General features: G+C 42.6%; 1 protein-coding gene across 6 annotated transcripts in view; it reads right to left on the bottom strand.

The window, feature by feature from the left end:
- The window catches only part of DTNB (dystrobrevin beta), a 350654-nt gene extending 328068 nt beyond the window's left edge, over window positions 1–22586 (bottom strand). For 5 of the 6 annotated variants that reach the window (XM_054022675.1, XM_054022676.1, XM_054022677.1 and 2 more), the window contains exon 1: window positions 22353–22586. The gene's annotated coding sequence lies outside the window, so the exon portion shown is untranslated. Of the gene's footprint in view, window positions 1–21124; window positions 21202–22352 lie in introns of all 6 variants that reach the window. The other variant, XM_054022674.1, reaches the window with a different exon arrangement.
- Window positions 22587–24360: the final 1774 nt, after the last annotated feature.

Here is a 24360-nt window from a genome sequence, read left to right as displayed (position 1 = left end):
CCTTCGATCTTTACGGATTACGGATCACATACAAAGCAAATTGTATTATTGTTGTTTCAATAAAACAGCAATTTACACGTATTTTTATACATTTTCACACATATCTACCGTACGGTTTTGTGTCTCTAGTGCTTACTAATAATAAAATCGTAGCAGGCTTGTGTCGGTACAGTACTATTTGAAGTGTACAGTCAATATATTTGTCATATTTTTTATTACAATATTAACGAAAACAGGGGAATGAAATCGTAAAAAACTGTTAACTATAACATTTATTTATATCTATTGAATCATCTGTGTTAATTGGTAAATAAGGCGTGTGTTAATAAGGAACAATTATTTAAATAAGGGCAAACTAAATTAAAACTATTAACTGATTTTTAATTGCATATTGATTATTTTTTAGATTAATTATTTCTTGATAAATTTAGTTTGATATTTGACAATTTAATATCAAATACATATATCTAATGCTGAGCAAAGAACAAAACCCAGTTTATTAGTTTCATTAGTATTTTAGTTTGGTTGTCTTTTGCCGTATTACGCAAAAAACGCTGTATACCAGATATTGTGGGCGATATTCTGATAACACATCTTTCTTTACTATATTGTAGGATGTAGGTAGAAATATAGATACATAAAAGAATGCAAATTTGTCACTGCATCTTTCTGTTTGTTCACTTAAAGAAGGTAGATTTCCAGGGGGGCGCTGAGTAATTTTTTTTTCTGAAAAGGGGGGCGCTGAGTAATTTTTTTTCTGAAAAGGGGGCGGTAGGCCAATTAAGTTTGGGAACCTCTGCTCTAGGGTTTCGGTGCCCAACCGCAACCTCATGCACAGGGCTGCCCTACTCTAGCCTAGCTATTTCATTGCCCCGAAGCTAGGGGAAAAAAATAAACTGCTTGTTGGAGTTCCTGGCTTTGCAGGCTGAACCCTTTGTGTGCCTGTTCCCCTTCAGGCAGCAAAGAAATGGAAGTAGAAAAAAAAACTTCCTAGCTTTGCAGGCTGCCAAAAGGAAAAATGTGTCCTTTTAAAATCCTGAGGTCTGTGCCTCTGGTTCAAAATGATCCCACCACTCTGCCACCAGGTCAAGGCTAATTCCCCACTCTGGCACTTCGAGTGCAGAAGGTGGGTGCCCGCAAGGATTCTAAAAATTAATACTGGCCACTCCAGGTTTGTATTAAACTCCCAAGGTTACAGCTTCTCTCTGACCTTGGGTTGGTAGAAGCTGCCACCACTCAAGTGCAGAACCCCTTTGAGAGCCCAGGAAGGCGCACTTGGGAATTCCTTCCTGTGGGGTACCCTCAAGCCCTTTCGCCACCCATCCAGGGAAGAGTTGAGAAAGAAAAACAAAGGAAATTAGCTGTTGCCACCAGCTAATTAAACAACATGGGTACAAACCTCTTAAGACACAAAAATTCAATTCTGTTCTTAAAAAAGGTAAATTTTATTAATTAAAAAAAAAGAAAATACATCTGGGAACTTCGGCTTTTGCTAGATTTAAAGAAAAAACAACTACAAGGATTAAGCATCAAGAATAGCTTTCATGAGGTCCAGCTTAAAGGTTGCAAGCAAAACAAAAGCACTTGGGTTAGCACAGAGGAGTCCACAAGCCATAAAGAAATAAAAAAAGATAAACCTAATTGCGTCTTCCTAGACATTTCCTGATCCACTTACATACCTGGAGTTCAAATTACACCTCTACCTTGATATAACGCTGTCCTCGGGAGCCAAAAATCTTACCGCGTTATAGGTGAAACCACGTTATATCGAACTTGCTTTGATCCACCTGAGTGCGCAGCCCCGCCCCCCCCAGAGCACTGTTTTACCGCATTATATCTGAAATCGTGTTATATCGGGTCGCATTATATCGGGGTAGAGGTGTAGTCATTTCTAGGTATAATACTGAGGATTTTTCATACCTGGCCCCAAGCCTCTTACAGCATAACTGCACTGTCTCTTCTCTGCGGGAGAACAACCTCAGAGAGACAAAAGTGCAGTTGTTTTTCAATTTTAAAAAGTCATAGCCTTCCGATTGGCTCTTTGGGCCAGGTGTCCACTCACTTCCTTTTACCTATGCATAGCAGTGAGACTTTTTAACCCTTTACGGTTAGAGCAATTAGAGAACAGCTACTCAGAGGGATTTTATAGCTACTGGCTGGCTGGGTGTTCATAAAAGGGAGCTTCCCCCCTCTTCATTTATCACACCCATATTAAAAAAAAAAGTCTTACAAGCCATTTTGTTTAGAGGCTTTAGTTCACCCAGGCAGCACGGAGGAGGAAGCAGCTCATCTGGAATGCAGAGGAGACAGGAGCAGGGCCTGGGAAAGGGTGGAATGAGTAGACTGGGACAATGATCCTGGAGGGAAACGAGATGAGGATGTGACAGTGGCATGGAGGAGGAGCATACTGAGAGAAATTGGATGAGGAGCCCAGGGGAGGAATGAGGACTCGAAGCCAAGATAGAGAAGATTGGAACTGGGATGAGCAATGGGCCTGGGGTGGATAAAAATCAATGATTTTTTTTTATTTAAATTAGATGTTTTTGATAAAATGCTTGAGGAAAAAAACAAAGATAAAGATATTATAGCTCAAAGATATCTCATCATGGAATAGGGATTATAAATTCTAATTCTATAGTATGAGAATATATTCATGTAATGTTTAAGAAAAGTTTTGTAAATGAGTTCCAATAGTTCATGAATTAGGGACCCAAACTTATGGGGATCCAGGGGCTTCTGTATAGATTATTTAGGTTAATATTTCTATCTACGCACTGGGACTCAGTCCTCAGTCTAGAAGATACCATCAGAGATGCTTAGTTTTGCATGTTCTCTCTGGAGACACTGTGGATTTGTGTCTCCAGAGATAACATGCTTGTTAACAGCAAAAATGTTTTAAAATAAATAATATATAGAGGTGAGAAATAACAGACCTCAACACTATTGTCCCTCTGCAAATTTGTGTAAACCGAGTCAATCCCTTACCTCTCTCTAAAAGTGCAAAGTTTCAAAAAGTTCAATTAATAGAAGATTGTTGGGGGTGGAATAGATCTGGACAAGGAGAAGTAGTCTGGAGATAAATGTGAGAAGACAGGGACAGGCAGTAGAAACAAAAGTGAAACTGCAGCGTATTCCAGAAGTCTTGAGGTCTTTCTGAGTGTAGCCTTCATTGATTTGAGATCTACCATACCATACTCTCACTAGAAGGGAAAACCTATAATGGCAGTAGGCAGTAAAAGAGGCCCAGTTTGGGAATAAGAACCATTCAAGAAATATATGTTTGCTGATGATGTTTTAAAGAAAGTGACACCAGTGGAAGTCAGTTAAGCACTTAGATTCAGAGACTGTTGAAGTGATAATCTCACTTAAAAGCAGTAGCTTCTTCTGCCGGTGTAGAAAGAATATTTTCTTCCTTTGGACTAATTAATTCCAAATTGAGAAATTGTTTGGGACCTGAAAAAGCAGGAAAGCTTGTTTTTCTTTTCCAGATTCTGAACAAACCGGAAAATGAAGGTGAAGGCGACTGCGTTAGCTGCAGAAGCCAATATGTTAAGTTTTTCCATGTTGACCTGGCTGACATAGTTTTAATTTTTTTTTTTTTTTAAATATTTCATTTAACTATTTTAGTTAAACAATTTTAACAAAAACAAGCCTGATTTTAAAAAACTTGAATGTTTAACTAAATTCAAAAATTCATATGCTTGTTTTGTTAAAATATTATGTTTGCTGTTGAAGAAAAAAATCCAGAATACATAAAGTAGTTGTTTTAGTTAAATAAAACAATTTAAATGTCTGTCTAGGAGAAAAACATCCCCAATACAGCATGACAAGAAAATCCTCCAAAAATTAATGATTAACCTGTTGAATTGGAGATAGTTCACCTCCCAATGACGTCATAAATATCTGCTTCAATTACCTTTGGTAAACGAAATAATCAAACAATCATTCATTTTCTGATATAGCTATAAAACTAATCTGAAAAGTTTTCAAAATAAATCACTTTAAAAATATATAGTGTGTACCTTCTAAAAATGAAACCTACATCTATCTCTGAGTTGTGAAGAATATGTATTAAGGTTATAACAACCAACAAGAATGTACTTTTATGTAGAAATCCATGATTAAACCAAGTCTTCCTGACTAGTGATTTTAACCATGACTTAAATCAATTTTATTTAAATCAAATGCACCCTGGCTGGAGGAGAGACCACAAAACTACACTGAGACAGGCTGGAAGGGAGGAGATGGGGACTCAGAGGCAGAAGCATCTATGACTACTAGAATTCATTTCTCTCAGTATATGGAATTGACTTCAAGATTTCTGAGCATCAGCATACATTTGCAAACTGCATATATCTATAAAATGTATTAGCAAGGTATAGGACATTCCCCTCTAGTGGCTATTCCAGATGACAATCTACTATTGGTATCAGTTACTCCATAAGGTTAACAGGTAAAAGTCTGTGGTGCAGATCTAAAGGTTCAAAACCTGCTGATGACCCATGTGGAAGTCAATATGGTTCCACCTGATGGAATGTTTTCATCAGTAGATTATAGAATCCAGGACTGGAAGAGACCTTGAGAGGTCTTCCAGTCCAGTCCCCTGAACTCATGACAGAACTAAGTATTATCTAGACCATCCCTGACAAGTATTTCTTTAACGTGCTCTTAAAAAAAAATCACCAATGACTGAGATTCCACAACCTCCCTAGACAATTTATTCCAGTGCTTAACTACCCTGACAGTTAGGAAGTTTTTCCTAATGTCCAACCTAAACCAGCCTTGCTGCAATTTAAGCCCATTACTTCTCATTCTGCTCTCAGAGGTTAACGAGAACACATTTTCATCCTTATCCTTGTAACAACCTTTTATGTACGTGAAAACTGTTATGTCCTCCCTCAGTGTTCTCTTCGTCAGACTAAACATACCCAATTTTTTTTTCCAATCTTCCCTCGTAGGTCATGTTTTCTAGACCTTTAATCATATTTGTTGTTGTTCTCCGGACTTCCTCCAATTTGTCCACATCTTTCCTGAAATGTGGCGCCCAGAACTGGACACAATACTCCAGTTGAGGCCTAATCAGCATGCAGCAGAGTGGAAGAATTACTTCTCGTGTCTTGCTTACAACACTCCTGCTAATACATCCCAGAATATCACCTTATCTTCTAGGTGTTTGCAAATTGATTGCTTAATTATTTGCCCTATTACTTTTCCCTGTACTGAAGTCAAGCTGACTGGATCGTAATTCCCCGGGTTGTCCTTATTCCCCTTTTTATAGATTGGCACTATATTTGTCCTTTTCCAGTCCTCTGGAATCTCTGCCAACTTCCATGACTTTTTGAAGATCATCACTAATGGCTCATAATAATAAAGACATCATATTTTATATAGTAAAACCACATTAAAAGAGCATTAATGTTGCAGAGTCAAGCACTGTCATAATTGCATCTGCACAACTAAGATTGCATGGGCAACCTCAAATCTAACTTTTGAGTGTTTTACTTTGTATCTTAATGTTCTTTTAATAGGTTTTGATGTAATTGTGCCACACGGAATGTGGGGGGGCTTTAGTCATGGGCAAGACCTACGCAGCTCTTGTTAAGGGCTTTCCCTTTGCCCTTCCCCTGGTTCTTGTCACGCAGACAGAAAGCAGAAGACCAGAAGTCCGAAGTGCAGGCAATGCAGTGTTTATTGGGGTTAATCAGGCAAGTATATCCATAGTTCTGCACACTTGCTGAGCCTTTTTCCCTTCCCTCCTTCTCCTTAGCAGGCTCAAATACAGCTGCAGCACACACCCCTGGCTCCACCCCTTACAATTTATGGTCATATTCTGTCTTGGAGGGTTTTGAGTCTGAAGGGTTTGGTACCATCTCTTTTATACCTCATGGGAGGGGTAGGGAGTGAGGTTATGTAGTGGTCAGGGACACCTTTTCTCTGACTTTTCAGTGTTTCTTATGCCTCCACCCCATCCCCCTTGCCCCACCTGACTGGTTGATTGACCTTGGCTTGAGAGAGGAGCCAGGCAGTCTTCCAGTGTCTACCCAACAATATTTTAGCTCTCTCTCTTATATTTTCTAAAAGCCCCGTCTGGTTGTGGGAAATGCAACACACAATGTCTTTGTTCCTTGTTCACACAGGATATTAAAGTATCAAAAGTCAAACCCCAAATTCTATCTCAGGTTAACAAACAGGTCTATATACTAGCAGTCCTGTTGGTCACAGCACAGAATATCAGATTTCAAAATTCTGCACAATTTGGAGACCCTCCAAACCTGGGCAATGTACCTGTCATCTGTACCTTAGACCAGAGATTTCATTTATGTCTCCCCCCATTTCCTGGTCCCCAAGTATTTCAGAAGATAAAGGCTAATCAAGGATAGTAGATTTTTGTCATGTTATCAAGTTTTTGAAGCTAATTACAGTCTGAAACAAGTATCCCTGCTTCCCCTTTCTCTAGCACAGAGCTTACAGTAAAGGAATGACTGACTATCTCAGAAGAACTACACACAAAGGCCTTGTTCATTAGAGGAAGTCCATTGTGCTCTCTTGGAATCTTGCAGACTTTCATCTGAGTCACTATCTTCAGTTCTCTTCCTCTGCCTAGGAGAGTGGCTTCCTTGATACCCAGCTCCTACTCTGGGGAATAGGAGAAATAGCTGCTCTTATCTACAGAATTTCTTGATATTTTTAAACAGCATGATTAACTAAGATTTTTTTTAAACTCGTTTTCCAAAATGAAATGTAGGAACTCAGTTGGTCTTCAACTGCTAAAGAAAAAAAAAAAGTCACACTCTTGAGGTAATAGCCCTAAATACTACATTCATAGATTTCAGGACTTCAGACCTTTTGGACTCCTTTTCTTTAGGCATAAATTTATATCTTCTCGTTCATTTGAAAAACAACCTGAAGACCTGCATTGACATATAGTATCTTTTGTGAGTGCACTTTACTGTGGTTGTTAAGTAAGCCAGGATACTCCATAGAGCTTTAGCATGCTCTAATATTGTTTTATTTATAGGGACAACAACTCTCCAAGGAGCAGACAGCTGAAGGATATCCACCAACGTATGGGTGTTTTCCTGTACAAACTTGTCCTGAATACCTAAGGCCAATGCTATGCGCCTGAGCAGATCCTGATATGATCTGAAGTTTTACAGTACAGGAAGCAAGGATTTGGGTATTGTTGTGTTGTGTGGTGATGAAGAGAAAGATGTAGTTGGGGCTAATGGAATCCCTTGAGGAATGACATCTGACTACCCTAAAGCTGCAGTCCGAATGGTTTCGGCAGGGGGCCCCCCTGAGCTACAGGTGATCTTGCCCTAGAGTGAGCAGAGGACTGGGATTTTGCTGAACCAGGGGCTTCCCAGGGATTCCATGGAGGCCACTGTGGATAAGGATGCTGCATCAGGGGCTAGAAAACTGAAATGGTTACTCACCTTGTGCAGTAACTGTAGTTCTTCAAGATGTGTGGTTAATATGGAACTCAAAAGAGACTTTAGATAATCCTAGAACACTCAAGAAGCTGACTGACGAGATATCTGAGCCATTAGCAATTATCTTTGAAAAGTCACGGAAGACGGGAGAGATTCTAGAGGACTGGAAAAGAAAAAAAATATAGTGCCAATCTATAAAAAGGGAAATAATGACAACCCTGGGAATTACAGACCAGTCAGCTTAACTTCTGTCCCTGAAAATGAATGGAGCAAATAATTAAGCAAATCAATTTGCAAACATCTAGAAAAAAATAGGATAAGTAACTGTCAGCATGGATTTGTCAAAAACAAATTGTATCAAGCCAACCTAGTTGCTTTCTTTGACAGGGTCATAAGTCTTGTGGATGGGGGGGAAGTGGTAGATGTGGTATATCTTGACTTTAGTAAGGCTTTTGATACTGTCTCACATCAACATCTCATAGCAAACCAGGGAAATATAACCTAGATGAAGCTACTATAAGGTGGGGGAATAACTGGTTGGAAAACCGTTCCCAGAGAGTAGTAATCAGTGGCTCACAGTCGAAGTGGAAGGGCAGTCCCGCAGTGATCAGTTCTGAGTCCAGTTCTGTTTAACAGCTTCATCAATGATTCAGATACTGGCATAGAGTACACTTACATAGTTTGCAGATGATATCAAGCTGGGAGGGGTTGCAAGTGCTTTGGAGGATAGAATTAAAATTCAAAATGATCTGGACTGGGGGTCATAGTGGATCACAAGTTAAACATGTGTCAACAGTGTAACACTGTTGCAAAAAAAGCAATCATCATTCTGAGATATATTAGAAGGAATTATGTAAGCAAGCATGAAAGCAAGACACGAGAAATAATAATTCTGCTCTACTCCGTGTTCATAAGGCCTCAACTGGAGTATTGTGTCCAGTTCTGGGAGCCACGTTTCATGAAAGATGTGGACAAATTGAAGGAGGTCCAGAGAAGAGCAACAAAAATTATTAAAGGTCTAGAAAACATGACCTATGAGGGAAGATTGAAAAAACTGGGTTTGTTTCGTGTGGAGAAGAGAAGACTGAGAGGGGACAGGATAACAATATTCGAGAACATAAAAGGTTGTTACAAGGAAGAGGATGAAAAATTATGCTCCTTAACCTTTAAGAATACAACAAGACACAATGAGTTTAAATTGCAGCAAAGGGGGGTTAGATTAGATATTAGGAAAAACTTCCTAATTGTTAGGGTGGTTAAGCACTGGAATAAATTGCCTAGGGAGGTTGTGGTATCGCCATCATTGGAGATGTTTAAGAACAGGTTAAACACCTATCAGGGATAGTCTAGATCAGTGGCTCTCAACAAAGCGTCCAGGGCCCCCTGGGGGGCAGCGAGCAGGTTTCAGGGGGGCCAACAACCAGGGCCAGTATTAGACTTGTTGGGGCCCAGGGTAGAAAGTTGAAGCCCCACTGCATGGGGCTGAAGCCCAAGACCCTGAGCCCTGCCACCCAGGGCTGAAGCCAAAGTCTGAGCAATATAGCTTCGAGGAGACCTCTGTGGCATGGGTCCCAAGGCAGTTGCCCTGCTTGCTACCCACTAACGCCGGCCCTGGCTTTTATATGCAGAAAACCAGTTCTTGTGGCACAGGGGGGCCGTGGAGTTTTTACAGCATGTTAGAGCAGTCTCAGAAAGAAAAAGGTTTAGAACCCCTGCTCTAGACAATACTTAGTTCTGCCCTGAGTGCTGAGGACTGGACTAGATGACTTCTCAAGGTCCCTTAGAATCATAGGGCTTGAAGTTCCAGACCATACCGGCTCCAATGCTCTTAGAGGGCCCTGACTCTCCACAGCGGTTCCTAGTGCCCTGGCAGGCCTTATTGCCTGCTCAAAAAGGTGTTGCTTCAATAAGTCTCTAGCCACCTATGTCCTCTTCTTAAAAGACTTTCAAACAGAGAATCTTTAATGTGTCCTTCCCCCAGAAAATAAACATCTAGTGTGGGTGTCATTACTGGGATTAGCTGCCCCAAACAAAGGGCAGTGTTTAAATGCTGTGAGAGTAACTACTACTATCACTAACTATACTTTAACTATATACACCGTACAAATTTATTTTTTTTCAAAACACTGTGAAGTCAAGTGTGAGGGAAGATCACACTAAGCATTCCAACTCTAGCCATGGTCAGTGAGAAGGAGCTGATGAGCTATGAATGGAGATGCATGAGCGCCAATCCTTTGGGTATTGCCTGGGAAAATTCTTCAACATTAGTGCACTGGGCATGCACTCACCTAAGTGGAATTCAGATCTGCAATGACTCCAGGAACTCTAGATATGCTGAAGGAGCAATTGGAGAGATAGAAGAACCAGGACAGGACAGAGTCATAGAAAGAAGGATAAGGTTTCCAGAGCTTGGTCAATGGTGTTTAAAGGTGTTTTATGGGTAAAGGAGGACAAGGACTGAGTACTGGTTTTGAGCTTTTGCTAGGAAAAGGTCATTAGAACTTTGGCAAGAGCAGTTTCAACAGAAAGCAAGACTGAAGGTCTAAGATGGAACTGAAGGAGAGGAACACCAGACAGATTGTGGACAGCATGTTCAATGAGCTTTGAAATGAAAGGGGAAAGGGACAGTTGTTGGAGGTGCAAGTGGGTCCAAGGGTGGATATCTTTAAGATGGGAGAGACTAATGCACGCTTGTATTGTGAGAGGAAAGAGCCAGAGGAGAGCAAAAGGTTAAGGAGACGAGCAAGGGAAGGGATGAGAGGGAGCATGAGCGAGATCAGGAGATGGAATGGACCAATGGCAAGGGGAGGTGTTAGAGGAGGAGAGCAGGTGAGAAACTTTTGCATCTGTGACAGGGGAGATGAAGGAGAGAGCTGTGGCAGGGGAAGGGAAGCAGGCGAATGGGAGGAGGAAAGTCATGTTGTATGTTGTCAATTTCTTTTGGAAGAAGTTAACAAGATCCTGTGCAGAGAGACATGGAGGCAGGAGGAGGGGAGGGCTGAAGGAGTGAGTCAAAGGTAGTGAGAATTCTGCTGGGATCACGAGTGTAGTATTCAATTAGCTTGGAGAATTAGAGTTGTTTAGCAAGGAAGATGGTTGAACTGAAAGAAGAGAGCAAATTTGTAGTGGAGGAAATCAGCTTGGTCATGGGATTTCCACCAGAGTTACTCTGCAGCACAAGCTTGGGAGAGGAGGAAGAGGATGTAGGGGGTGAGCTACAACTGGGGGTTGGCAGGGCAGATCTCACAATGGGAGAGGGACAATAGAGTCAAGGGTGGAGAAGAGTGAAGCGTAGAGAGAATCACCATCATATCAATAGAAGAAAGGGAAGACAGGGTGGACATGGAGGGGAGGGCTGAGGCCAGGCAAGAGTCATCATCGCTGATGTGTTGGAAGTCACAGAAAAGCCAAGTAACAGGGCATGAGGGTGGAGGCTGATGGGTGATGCTAAAAGAGACCAAGAGGTGATGGTTAGAGCAGAAGAATTCACCAACAGAGATTGGAGAGAAATCAATGCTTGGTAAAGACCAAGTCAAGTGAATGGCTCTTTGCATAGTGGAAGAGTTGAAACAATGAAGAGGTGAGGGCAAAGAAACAAGCAGCTAAGCGGTTGGATGGGTCATCAATATGGAAATTGAAGTCAACAAGGAGGGTGTGGGAGACTGAGAGGAGAGTAAAAGAACCAGGAGCCAAAAATCAGAAAGGGAAAGCTGGGTGGCTGGTAAATGACAACATGGAGGGGGAGAGAAGATTGTATTCAGTGCTGTTTGTAAGAGAAAAAGAGCAGAAATGGGAAAGCAGGAGGGGTTGGCAGGAAGGGATGGAAAAGTAAGAATGGGAGAAAAGCTGAATACCCCTGCCACAGTCTGATCCAAGATGGTGAGTGAGAAAGAGCCCCCTCCACAAGAGAGGGCAGTTGCAAAGGCAAGATCAGATGAAGGGTTCCAGGTCTCTCAGAAACCCAGGATCCAGAGGAAGAGAGACATGAAGAGGGCCTAGATGACATCTTTTTAGAGATGGAATGGGAGTTCCAGAAACAGGAAAGGAAGGGGAGGAGGGGGAGAGGGGTACAAGGTTAGGAATGGTGCTACTAGCAGTGAGGACAAGTTTAGGAAGTAGAGATAGAGGAAGGGCCAGGGTTGGAGCAAAATGTCACCACTGTGCAGGTGGGATGAGATGGGAGATTAGGGTGGAGAGAAGCAGGTAGAGCTGGAGAGGGGTGATGGTAACAGGAAAGGAGAAGGACAGATGTCATGATGCAGAAGAGGGGTGTGGTGAGAGGGATGGAGGAGCGGCAGATTGACAAGAGGAAAACATGAAATAATTATCAAATAAGTTACAAAGAACTGTAATCACTTCAGTTCCAACACTGACTGAATTCCAAACATTTTTTTTGGAACTGAGAATAGCTGAGAAAAACACTCCACTCCCAGTACCAAACAAGACACCTGGATCTCTAACAGCTAAAAATATCTTACCTTACCACTTCCATCTTTTTTCAGGCCAAGGACAAATCTAAAACTTGAGGAAGAGAGAATTTCACAGTGCTGAAATGACAGCTAATACCACTACCAGTCTTTCATGATCTATATCCCCTTCTAGTACAAGTTGGAGAAATTTGTCATCTTTTTGAAAATAGACAACGGCAGACTTCTGCCATGGAAACAGACTTGAGCCACCTTCACAAAATCCTTTGGTTTGCTCCTATTCATGGAAGGGGATGGTAGGATCTCTAGATATAGCACCAGAATCTAGTAGATGATTGCTGAAAGCCAGTCTCATTGGGACTAGGAGAAGAAATATAAAAACATGGTAAGTCAGTGAGAGCCTGAAGCTCACTCAACCCTGAGCTGATGTCATCAACACCAGGAATATCATGACATTCACAGAAGTAGAGTTTATAGCTTCTGAAGTGCTCAATAAAACCCTTTATCAGCATAATTAAAACCACTTTATATTCCTTTTTAATTAAAATGTATATGCCCTTTAGAGGCTCCTGAACTTGAGATCTTGAGGCATCTGCTCTGAAACAGGCATCTCAATGGCTACCTCCTAAGACATCATGCCAACTAGATCAGATTGTGTGGAGTGACACTTTCTTTATGATCAGATGACAAAGACTCGCAGCTTGAGTGAACCAAACACTGCCATCCCATTAATAATCATTTTCCTTGTATTAGGAACAGCAAAAAAAGTGTCATTCATAGGTTATTCTTTGGTCAGGAACTTCGCTATCAGATGTAACAGAAGAAAGATATAGTGTGAGCTTCCCTCCCCTGTAGTTAAGAGAAGAAACCTCTTAACTAGTAGTTTCTTCCCACAGCTTAGTGCACAATGCCAGTAGTTAGCTCAAAGCTTCTCTCGGGGTGAACCAATATTGAAAAGTTCATGTCCACTAACCCGGATTCAAAAACAATTTGAGTGGATTGACAACCAGTCAGGTTAGCCCGCTTACTGTGTTGCATTCATGCCAATTAAGTGGCTGCTAGGAACATCTTGAGATACTATCCTCTCCCATATCTGCAGGGCTTCCTGATAAAAACGGTATGATCCTGTCTGTCCCAAATGGTTTACGCAGTACACAATGACCCAACTATCTGGACCAGACCAACTTTAGGGATACTGCATCCTTGAATGTTAGTAGTCTCTGAACATAAGGTTGTCCTGATAATTCATATGCAGATTTTTTATTCCTGTAGACACTAAGTACCTTGGGGGAAGTCCCCCTGCATGGACGTTTCATCCTCAGGAGCATGAATCTACAATTTGGAATGGAGGAATTTGAAGTTCATCCCTAAACCAGTTTGTACCTGGACTGCCCACAGTCCAGTCCAACTCAGCTCACCCCATCACTCAGATGTGATGCAGGTACCTGTGTATCAGTTGAAATTACTAATACCTCAGGATCCACAGAGGTTGTCTCATGTGGATGCTTTCCATGAGTACAATGAAAACTGCTGTAGGCATTAGATCTACCCTCTTTGTTCACACCTACTGACCTTGGTACCTGAAAGAAAAGACAAAAATAGAACAGACACAAAAGTCAATTGGACAGGTGTCTCAGTGCAGTGGGAGCTATGAAAACCAAAATCCTAATGCATCGGGCAACACAAATTTCACCAAGCACCAGAAAAGCCCTGAATCTCCAGGCAAGAACAAACACTTCAAGGTGTAAAGCCCTAGTGTCTCCAAACCGGGAGTTGTTGGTACTACTGAACAACTTATCTTCACTGGGGTGAGAGCTCCAGCCTAAGGACACTATACAACGAGAAAAGTTGAAGTGGTGTCAATTGAGACACTAGGCAGCCCTAACAGCAACCCAGAGAAGCTTATTACTAGCTGTAGCCTGAAAAACTCTGACTTCAAGCAACAAGAAGGTTGTTGGTTCAAGATGCCTATTGTTTAAACCAACAGATTTAGAAAGTTTGGAGAGGTACCACCTTCACTATATGGAAGAGCACATACCTATGAAAAGAAATCCACATACCTAGATGTCTTTTGGAGAATGGCCTCTCACTTGTAGCACTAAAATGTATTTATTAATTCTACCTACAATTTGGATTTACAAATTACAAAACCCTGAAGCATTTTTTTAATTCAGCATTTTTCAGTCTTTCCCTTCAAAATGATAAGAACACATGTACAGTGAATCTTAAAAAATGGCATTACATATTTTACCCCTGTGGGAATTCTGCACCACTGCACATGCACAGAACTCATGTCCCCTGAAGATATTTTTTTCCCCTGTAGAAAATACATTCTGCTCAGGAGGTGCTGCAATTACGCCTTTCACCCACTAGGGCTGCTGTGATGCCAGAAGATGGGACAGCCAGCTCTGAGCTGGAGAAGCCAATCATGGAAAGGGGGGGGGGAGGTTGCTTTCCTCACTGTGCCCTACCCATGGGGCCAGGTGAGGAGGCCTGGGACGGGGGGTGGACAGAACAGGGCATCCAGGGGTACTGGGGGGTCACAGACTGCAGTTCAGAAGGGCTATTGGAGAGGATGGTGACTGAATTTTGGTGCAGGGATACATGGGGATGGGGTAGATGTGCCTGACTGAATGGGAGAGGAGAGAGATCAGCCAGGGTCTGCATGGGGGAGGCTCCCCAGCTCCCTAACAATCCTCTCCAATAAATAAATAATCTGTTCTATACCTCTCTCACCTGCACCAGCAACCCTCCAGGTTCACTCCCATGCTCCTTCCCAGCAACTTCCCTCTCCCTCAGCCCCTCTGTTACCCTGAGTCCCCCAAGCCTTTGCACTGTTTCTGAGGGGTGCAGGAAACATTTCTGTATTGTAGTTTAAAGGAATTATTACTCAAAGTTCTTTATTAATATTCCTAGTATGGAATCTTATTTATCAAAAATCATTTCCTGAATCTTTTCTGTTGTCTGCATTGTTACATACATACTTGCTGACAGGTATTTTGAAATAAATAAATAATTGAAACTGGCATAATTATAACTATGCAGAATTTTAATATATTGTACACAGAATTTTTAATTGGGGAGGAGGGATAGCTCAGTGGTTTGAGCATTGGCCTGCTAAACCCAGGGTTCTGAGTTCAATCCTTGAGGGGGCCACTTAGGGATCTGGGGCAAAAACAGTACTTGGTCCTGCTAGTGAAGGCAGGGGGCTGGACTTGATGACCTTTCAAGGTCCCTTCCAGTTCTAGGATATCTCCAGTAATTAATTAATAATTAATAATTTTTTGGCACAGAATTCTGCCAGGAGTAATATTTTACTGATCTCTAGCCATGCATTCCCACATCAAAGCCCTGAAAGAATATTAAAGCTACTTGATTGCATCCTGAATTATCACTTTGCCAGACTCCACAGGAAATGCAGTTTATGAATTTCACATAGGGAAAAATGGAAATAACTTTTATATAGTCATTTTTACTATTAAAAGGGTCTTAAATCTGATCTTAAAATCCTTTTATTTTTCTTCTCCCACTTTTCCACCCTTCCCTCCTTGTTTTCTATTTGATTCTTTTGTTTCATGTCTCTCCCCCTACCTTTATCCTTTAATTTATCTCCTCCCCAACCCCACTCTGTGTGTGTGTGTACCTTATTTTCCAAAGCTGCACTTCTCTGGTTAGAAAAGCCCCTACTTGGTTTCAACTTCAGTCACTGCTCATTCCAGATTGTTTCTGTGCTACTTTGGTTCCCGGCTTTATAAAAGCACAAGAATGAAAGCAAGCAACTCACAACCAACCTCCTTAGGCCAATACTACAGGACCTATTTTAAAAGGTTTCGCTCTTCTTGGAGCTCATCAGCTGTAGGTAACGGCCTAAGTTTTAAGTACTTTTCCCCTTCAAATTGCAAGGAGGGAGCATGATGGTGCAATTATTTTTTCACCTCAGAGAGCATACTTAGTCCTTCGGCTAGTAAGTATCAAACTTTTCAAGCATTTAAGTATAAGTCACACCTTCCATACTTTTCTTCCACTCCTGCACCCTGGAGAAAAATCAAGAACCACACTGATTCAATTTTTTTTTTTCATAAATTAAATACATCTCCCTTATTAAAATCCCACATGTGCAATCATAGATGTTTGTCACCCTTCAAATTCTGCCTAATCTATTCACCTACAATGAGAAATAGAACAAGATCCACAAAAAGATTCACTCACTTCTCTTTTCTCCCCTTCCTTATCTCCCTCAATATCAAGTTTAAACTAGCGTAAATGATGGATTCGCTGTAACTTGAAGTCTTTCAACCATGATTTGAGGACTCCAGCAGTTAAGCCAGAGCTTAGGGGTCTATTGCAAAAGTAGGTGAGTAAGGTTCTGTGGCCTGCAATGTGCAGGTCAGATTAGATAATCATGATGATCCCTTCTGACCTTGAAGTCTATGAATATCTCATTCACTATCTCCACCCCACAACCTAACACTATATTCCCTTACCCTCCCCACTTCTTACCAGCTTCTCTTTATCCCTTTCATCTTCAACCATTCTGATTCCCAGGTCATTTCCCTCAGCAACTATGGACACTAGTATGCTTTAAAAAAATTCTTTGACGAGACGACTCTTTCTGTCACTTTGGGGAAACAGTCAAGTTTAGAGGTTAGTTCAGATGGAAATTCAACACCACTTTAGACAGAAATTTAGGATGAAAACATAGGACCATCTTACCCTTATGAAACAAGTAAGTCACCCTACAGGCACAGCTCAACGTTTTGTCTGTTTGAAGCAATTGGCACAAAAAAGGTTGTTTTACTAGATAAGTAATAAGGGAACAGTCTTCCTAATAGTTCAAACTGTGTTCCCGTAAGTTTTTTGAACAACAAATCGAAGAGTAGAAGATAGAGTACACATACACATCATGCAATATTGTTAAATATTTGTAGTTGAATCCATCATCTCATTATCATTCTTTCCTATATCATTAATGTCTTTGGTGACTTCTCATGGTTGGTCCACCAGAGCTCTGCTTAGTTTCTACCAGACTGTTGTTCTTCCTATCCAAGTGTATTGTTAATGGGCATCTCTTGTGAAGGATACATCATTCCTGCAACACCATTGCCCTTGCATAGTTGAGAAGAACATGTACCTCCCTTGCTTGTTTAAGTAAAACTTTGTAGTGGTATTGTCTGTGACCACCTGAACTACTTTGTGTTGGAGATGGGCGTTGAAAGCATTCCTGCCTCATCAGATTGCTCTTCGTTCCAGAAAAGTTTCATGCAACCTTTTCTGCAGGGAATTCCAAAGTCCTTGAGCCGGGAGCTTGTCACAATGAACACCCCAACATACGCTGGAGTGCTCGAGACAGCCAGAGAATCCTGCCCCTTTTACAGCGTTATCCCTAGAAGGTTCAGAAACAGGGACGGGTGTGTGAGCCCTCCAACAAACATGACTAGTTAGGTTGCAGTGTCTGAGCTGCATGCAGCTAGTGCACCCCCTGAAATGGGAATATGCAGAGGCCACTCAAAGGAGAGCCATCAGTTTCTGCCCCTCACCCACAACAAAAATATCTTCTCTGGTGCAGTCAATACAAAAATTTGTAGTATAATGAAAGGTTAAGATTTGGTGTCAATGTAAAATAAAAAAATCAAAATCAGTAAGTACAAAGAATACTATACTGCTTTTTTATACTGATGGGAAGGAGGGAGGTATGAACTCTTACTGACAGTTATAGTCAAGGCCTGATTTCCTATGTGGCACATTAGACCAGAGAGACACAATAGAGACAATAGAACTGTATGTTGGGCACACCTGAATTACGTGGCTTTCTCCATACCCAAAACACATTACAGGGATAATTTGCTCTTCTCTACTGGAGGACTCCATAGCAAGTAATTTTTTAAATACGTATATATCATAGTACATCTACAACTCCAAATGTATAATTTGCTGTCTATCCTCTGACATAACCTGGAAGACTGTATACTATATTACTGACACTAAAACCAAGCCATGTTTTCATAACATCTTGCCTCTTGTTTTGTTCACTAATGAAAATATGCTTCTGGGTTTGTACTGGTTTTATGTAAACAATATATAAATGAGTAAAGATTTCAAAAGAGTGCTAGGATAAATTAAATTATACCAAACTTCTACAAATTCTCAAAATGATGTTCTGAGTATTAGAATAGTAGTTTTATTAACAGAATTGAAATGACATCTATTTGGAGTTATGAAATGAGTTGATTATAAGGTATTGCAAGCTTATGCAAAGATTGCATGTTTGCATTTCAGTTAGACTGTGTAACAATTAACAGACGGTTTTTGTAGTGACCAATATTGTCAGAAATTAGTAACATAAAATAATGTTATATCATAGAAATGTAAGGCTGGAAAGGACTTCAAGAGGTCATCTAGTCCATTTCCCCATACTGAGGCAAGACCAAGTATACCTAAACCAGTACTGATCAGTATTTGTCTAACCTGGTCTTAAAAACCTCAAATGATGGGGATTCCACAACATCCCTTGGTAACGTATTCCAGTACTTAACCATTCTTACAGATAGAAAGTTTTGCCTAGCATTAACCTAAACTTCCCTTGCTGCAGATTAAGGCCATTACTTCTTGTCCTACTTTCTCCCTGGATATGGAGAACAATTGATCATCATGCTCTTTGCAACAGCCCTCAACATATTTGAAGACTATTAGTAGGCATCCCCTCAGTCTGCTTTTCTCAAGATTGAACATGCCCAACTTGTTTAATCCTTCTTCATAGGTCAGGTGTTCTAAGCCTTTTATTATTTTTGTTGTTCTCTTTTGGACTGTCTCCAATTTATGCACATCTTTCCTAACATGGGACACCTAGAACTGGACACTGTACTCTAGCTGAGGCCCAATGAGCGCCGAGTAGAGCAGGACAATTAACTTCAATGTCTTACATACAACGCTTCCGTTAATACACTCCAAAATTATATTAATCTTTTCCACACCTACATCATATTGTAGATTCATTCAGTTGGTAATCCACTGTAACCCCTAGATCCTTTTCAGAAGTACCACCATCTAGCAAGTTACTTCTGATTTTATAGTTGTGCATCTCATTTTTCCTTCCTAAGTGTATTACTTTGCACTTGTCTTTATTGAATTTCATCTTGTTGATTTCAGACCAACTCTCCAATTTATCAAGTTCATTTTGAATTCTAATCCTATCCTCCAAAATGCTAGCAACCCCTACTAGTTTGGTGTCATCCACAAATTTTATAAACACACTCTCTACTCCATTATCCAAGTCATTAACAAAAAACACTGAATAGTACTGGATCCAGGACTGATCCCTGGGGGACCCCACCAGACATATCCTCAGAGTTTGATACAGAATCATTAATAACTATTCCTTGAATATGGTCTTTCAACCAGTTGTGCACCCACCTTATAGTAATTTCATCCAGACCACACATTTTCCTAGTTTGCTCGTGAGACTATCACATGGGACTGTGTCAAAAGACTTACTAAAATCAAGATATATCACAAGAGATAAATAAGAGATAAAATCAAGATATATTACTGCTTCCCTCTATCCATTAGGCCAGTAACCCTGTCAAGGAAGAAAATTAGGTTAGGTTGTCATGATTTGTTCTTGACAAATACATGTGGGCTATTACTTAACACTATTACCCTCTGGTTGCTTATAAAGTGACTGTTTAATAATGTGGTCCAGTATCTTTCCAGGAACTGAAGTTAAGCTGACTGGTCTGTAATTCCTTGGGTCCTCTTTGTTCCCTTTTTAAAAGACATGTAACTTATGTTGGTAACCTTTTAATACAAAATGGATCTATTATTTATTATTTTAACCTTTACATGCATTTTTGAAAATTTTGGGAACATTGGTAAGGATGGCTGCTTTTTAAGTCTGGTGGAGCAATACTGACCAATGAAAGATTACATGGTAGCAGAACTAGATAGATCCCTTGGGTGTTCATTTTCAGACTAATGTTTGAATGTTTTGAAGTTGGTGCTGAACTCAGTAAGAACACTTTCAACCTTAACTCTTTTAAACTAAATATTTTGTTTGGCAACATGTTTCAGGGACAGGGTAATGACTCATATATTTAGGCTGTCTAAAAATTTCTGCCATTAAAAAAAAAAAATTTTTTTAAGAAGAGGTCTTTTTTTTTTTTTTTTTTTTTTTTAGAAGAGGTCTAGTGCTGGTATGGTTTTCTGCAGTAACATGAAATTTGTAGGAGACCATGCCTGGGGTCAGGGAGGCAGCTAATACTGGCTTCTTGAAAATCTGTTTTATTTTGGGCAGGTTATGAGCTGTCAAAATTGCCACTTCCTGGTGGTATTTTGCTCATTAGTTTGTCCCTGGCTTGCTGCCAAAAACGCCAAACATTCAATTAGCACTGTGCATGCACCACCCCGGCGAATCACTTCAGCATGCCGCACAGAACTAATACAGACAATGTAGCAGCAGCTGCTGCTTTTCCTTCATCAAAGTACCATTTGGCCTAGAAAAAAGTGTAGTAGGATGGCAACCAGGGGAGCAATAGTTCTGGACTCACTTTTTCTACTTAAAGACGTTAATAATTCTGCATCCTTCACAACCTTTATTATTGAGTAAAGAACCTTATAAACCTACCAAGAGATTACACAAGCTGGAAACAGCATCCAGATTTTTACTGTAACAGATGCTAGTCTTAATTACTGAACCACACCATCCCTCAGAAAAAAATCTGTTAAATCTAAGTTCTCATCTATGTGGTCTATAAAATGGGGCTGTTCATGCTTATATAACCCACTGTTTCACTGTATTAAGGATCCTCCTCTAGTGGCTGGTCCACAGAAGGTAACAGTACATCAGAGTCAGCCATGGATTCAGTTTCACACATCATAAAAACAGAAATTCCAGCAATACAGTGTCACCCAACCTAGTATTTAGCCAGCAGGGTCCTAGAGGGAAGAGTCCCACTAACTGAATCAATAACACTTTCCATACCATCAAGATTTTCCTTTGAGGTCTCCCTATAAATATTCATCAGGCTTAAATTTGGTGACATGACCTCACGCACATTTGTACTTTTACACAGAATTGCAGCCCACTGAGTATTTTTCACATGAGTTGATCTCTTACTTAGATGCACTTTGTATTGTACATTTGTCATGAATAACAGATCAAATGTAAATTACAAGAAGCTGGTTAAATAATTTCATATATCTATATATCTGTTCATGCACATAGTCCTGTGTTCAATACCACACGATATTTAGAACAATTAAGATTACCTGGATTACACAAAAACTCTCTAGAGGCAACTTTCACTTTTCTATCCTTAATTCCTTTTTGAATCTTTAAAGGCTACCTAAAAAAGAAAAAGAAAAAAGTTTGCCCTTTGTTTCTTTATGTTGCATAAATATGGCCTGATTTTTTTTCCCTTTTTGCTTTTCACCTTAGGAGTCTCAGGAAATGTCAAACCTAGTTTTCACTTGAGGATGTGGAGATCTCTGAGATGGACTATGAGCTCTCCTCATCTTTAACAGAAGGGGTGGAATCTTCATGCACAATTTAAAAGCTGTCTTCATAACAGTCACTTCCCCTCACAATCCAACGCCAATCCCACTAGCAACCTACTTACATTGGGAGAAACATGGAAGAAAAGACTTGTTTCTCTCATAGGAAAAAAACATTAAAAAAAGCACTTTTCCCTCTTTGAAGGTCAGCCTTCGCCTATCACTAAGAATATAAATATTTCTGCCCTGAGCATATCTGACAGGAGCCAGGGAGACAAGATGGGTGAAGTAATATCTTTTATTGGACCAACTTCTGTAGGTGAGAGAGAGAAGCTTTCGAGCCAGGAACTGAAGTCTGAGGCCATTTCACTACCTTATGGTCAATACTGTTCCGTTCAGAGTGGAGGAGAAACAGCAGAGACCTCTAGTGAGCCAGGACAGTTCCCGAGAGGAGCCAAATACACTCCCTCCTAGAAAATCAAGGAGGGTTGTGAAAGGGACGTGCATGGTGCACATAGACCTATGCAATAGCAGTCTCTCCCCCTAACACATGGGGGAGGGGGGGGCACTCTCGAGAGCACGAACGAAGCATCCGCCCCCTTTCTGTCTCCAGGCCCGTGCGCAGCATCAGGAGAGGTGATCCTCGCAACAAGGCATCAGGCCCCTGTACACAGCAAACCCCCCCCAAAAAAACTCAGGGCCCCAGGCAAGGCCCCGCCCGGAGCACAGGCCCGGCGCTTTCCCTCTCGCCAGCAGAGCGGCGGGGCCGACACAGGGGTCTGGCAGCGATCGCTGCCTCGGCACCTGCCGGCCCCGGAGTACGGCGGGGACCGGGCGCGTAGGCGGCAGCGCCTCGCTCTCCCCGCCAGGACCAGCTCCGCCGCCTCGACGCTACGCGATCCCTCCGATGGGGCGACGGGCCCAACTAGCCCAGGCTCCGGCCGCATCCCCCAGCAGCCGCCCCGGCTCCCCCCGCCTCCGTCCCCGTCCCCAGCGCACTCACGTTTCCCGGCGGCGGCGGCGGCGACCAGGGGGTCCCCAGGGCCGCTATCCTGGAAGGAGAAGGCGGCGGCCAGGCCTCCGGAAGCCACCTGACTCCGGCTCCGCAGAACCGCCGGGTCCCCGCACGCCTCAGCCGCTCTCCGCCAACGGACCGTCCCCGGCGGCCCCGCTAGGGCCCACTCCGACCAATCCGAGAAGGCCGCCACAGGGGCGCGCGCGCGTTCGCTCACTCACTCACTCACTCAAACCAACCCGACGTCGCCTCGGCCTGCTCCCGCGCGCTCTGACCGCTCTAGCCAACCCGCGGCCAATGCCGCTGGCCCCTCCCCTGCTTGTCAAGCCAACTAGCGGAAGCTGGGGCGGGGGGGGGGGAGCGAGCGCTCCCGCCAATCGGCAACCGACTCTGTGCGGCTCGCGCGCGCTCGCGCCTCGCCGTTGTATCTCCGGCCCTCGTGCTTCCGCAGCCAATCAGCGAGCACGTCGCGTGGACCCGCGCTAACGGTCCTCTCTCGCTCAGTCGCCCGGAGCGCTCGCGCTCGGGGTTCAGCGCGCGCCGCTGGCGCGAGGGGTGTGGCTGCGGGATGGGAAGCAGGTCTGTGGCGGTGACTGTGAGGGGAATTTCCCTCACGCCGTCTCCGTCCGAGTCCGTGCAGGGAGACCAGAGCGCGCAGGTCACCAGGGGGCCCAGCCTGGCCACGATGGAGTCCTGGGGTGCCTCCCCTTGGGGGCCTGAGCCCTTTGCTGGGGAGTGACACGGCTTCCTGCAACCCAGCACTGCCCAGCCGGCCGGTCCCCTGGGGCCAACTCTGATTTACGGCATGTCCCATAAGGGTGTTTTTCGCTCAGCACCAGCTCCTGGCTTCAGGGAAGACGCTCAGCTTCCTCTCGTTCTTTCTTTTTTAAGTAAGTTGCCTAGTCTCCTGGGTGCTGAGAAAAGCTTAAACATGTGCCCCAAGTTCACCCTAAAACCTCAAAATCCAGCAAATAAATTCACTCAGATATATATAGGGGTTGTTTTTTTTAATCTCATGATTAAACCAGGCTTGTGATTTTTGAGCACTTAGGGTTTGCAGTATTCTGGTCAGGGCTTGAGGGAGTTCTCAGCATAGGTGTGGGAACTAGGGGTGCTGCAGCACCCCCAGGCTGCTGGCCCCGCATGCCTGGACTCTCAGCTGCTGGCCCCGCGCACTGGGCTGCCGGCCTCAGTTCTGGGGTAGACAGAGGTAAGGGGGCTGGCTTTCAGCACCCCCACTCTTAAAAATGATCCAGCACCACTGGTTCTCCGTGAATAAACCCCAAAGCTCCTCCAATCACATGATCTCCAGCCAAGGCAGGGCACTATGAGAGCCAGGGAAAGAACATTGCCAGGAAGCTGCAACCTGAGGCCAAAGAGTAAATACAGGAATGCTGGGGCTAGCGTGACCAGATGTCCCTATTTTATAGGGACAGTCCTGATTTTTGGGTCTTTATCTTATATAGACTCCTATTACCCCCCACCCCCGTCCCGATTTTTCACATTTGCTATCTGGTCACCCTAGCTGGGGCATACCAGCGGGTCATATTGAGCCAGAGTTTCAATAACTGTAGTAAATTAGTAGTAGGGCCTTTTTTTCTTGTCTGTATCTCCTCTGTTACAGGTACACTGTGGGACTAGAGACCATCTTTATCATCAGGTCAGTGAAGCTAAACTGACTGTTTACCATCACCGGGTATTACAGTGGAGCAACGGTTTTACTATGGTTAATTGGGAGTCACTGTTTAAAATATTACTATTCTTAGGCCTCTAAAATCCACATGGTGACCAAGAATACCTTGAAATTTGCTGTGCTTCATAGAGGTGAAGGATTGAGTTAGTGGTGCAAACTTGGGGACATTTGAGCAAGGATTTCCTAAGATACAGGGTTCCAGATCCCCCCACCCCCCAAAAATCAGCCATTTACAAAAACACCTGGTTCTTCTAATCTTAGGGCAGGTCTACACTACAGCAGGAATCGACTCTCTGAGGTCAA

This window comes from Malaclemys terrapin, chromosome 3 (genome assembly GCF_027887155.1).
Source record: "Malaclemys terrapin pileata isolate rMalTer1 chromosome 3, rMalTer1.hap1, whole genome shotgun sequence".
Taxonomy (NCBI): domain Eukaryota; kingdom Metazoa; phylum Chordata; order Testudines; family Emydidae; genus Malaclemys; species Malaclemys terrapin.
Note: the sequence above shows the minus strand (reverse complement) of the source record. Positions and strands in the feature narration are given on the sequence as shown.